The 1,343-nt window shown below is 38.3% G+C and overlaps 1 protein-coding gene across 2 annotated transcripts in view; it reads left to right on the forward strand.

Moving 5' to 3' along the window:
* Positions 1–673: 673 nt before the first annotated feature.
* prkd4 (protein kinase D4) overlaps positions 674–1,343 on the forward strand; it is a 14,445-nt gene continuing 13,775 nt past the window's right edge. Inside the window, exon 1 of one of the 2 annotated variants that reach the window (XM_032499296.1) lies at positions 674–1,134. The gene's annotated coding sequence lies outside the window, so the exon portion shown is untranslated. The remainder of the gene's footprint in view (positions 1,135–1,343) is intronic. The other variant, XM_032499295.1, reaches the window with a different exon arrangement.

Below are 1,343 nucleotides of genomic sequence, written 5' to 3' on the forward strand. Positions count from 1 at the left end.
AGTCGGAGATAAAAATAGAAATAATGGAAAGTGCTTTGGAAAGATGTTACGAGAGAAGAAGTGCTTTAAGTGTCGTCCGCAGCAAATAATGTACAGAGTTATCCGTATACAACCTTTATATGTATGTTTACCGTGTCACTTGTGGGAATGATGGGAATTCCTTTAATCACAATCTCAACACCACATAGCTGTGTACAAGTTAGTGCAACACTACTTTGTAGTTTTAAGATCTCTACACATCATACTGTAATACCAATACTAAGCAATCCTTCACTCTATATCAGTCCCCTGTGTTGGTTCAGTGTCTTCTGGAAATTTCAGAATTTCTCTAGCATCTCTGAATCGGTATTAATCGCAAACTCCATAAATATGTGGACATTAACACACTAATGTTGCTCAATGAAACAGCTGAGAGAAAAATAAAACTGACACAGTTGTAAATGTTTATCCTGAATCTCTGCTTCAGGGTGATTTTGATCCAAAGCTTCAAAGATAGATCAGATGTTTGTTTCTCTGATGTCCAAATATTTCTGGAGATATGTGCATATACTGTACTCCGAGCCATAGATTGTAAATGTTGTGGGTGTGAGGGCCTTGTATATGTGTGGGGACTCTTAATTCCAGCTCCTATATTGCTGATGATTTGATGGATCTTGCTGTGAAGGGGCCAACCTAATGTGTATTTTATTAAAGGTTCAATAAATACAAACTCCACTTTTCAAACAGATTTAGTTTTTTTCGTCCCTGCTGTTACAAACTGTCAAGATATCGACCATCACATTATGAGTACGTTTTTGCAGCCAAGGCTGGGGGTGTTAACCGTACGCTGCACCGGAGGGGAGACTCTCTCTGTAACTTCCTGTCTCATCGACAGCCAACCACACGAAAAGGAAACCAGACCCACCAGAAACCCACCAGAGTGCATGTTGAGAATCTACAATGTATACTGATCGCTGTCACGTCGTCGAGATACAATCTTGGGATTAAAGTGTACGATCAGGGCTTGAATGAACCGGGATTAGAAAGTAAGGTCACTCAGTTTACACATCTTTAGGTTTTCGTTTCAGTGTTTTTATTTTGAAAACCAAGGACTGTTTTCTTCAACAATCAGCAGCAGTTTTTGGGGACAAAAAGGTATTTGCTACTTAAAATGGAAATCTCTTGCTCAATTATACTTGGTACTACTGATTCCCTTAATAAAAAGTTGGTACAGCAGTTGGTAGCCAGCATTTAGATAAGGCCTTTGACACTTCATTAAATAGAGATTGAATTTTAACAAAAATTCTTGGAAGAATCTACCAGTTAGCTCTGCTAAATAGACATCTTCACCAGCTTTTTTTTTT

Source organism: Etheostoma spectabile, chromosome 19 (assembly GCF_008692095.1).
Source record: "Etheostoma spectabile isolate EspeVRDwgs_2016 chromosome 19, UIUC_Espe_1.0, whole genome shotgun sequence".
Taxonomy (NCBI): Eukaryota; Metazoa; Chordata; class Actinopteri; order Perciformes; family Percidae; genus Etheostoma; species Etheostoma spectabile.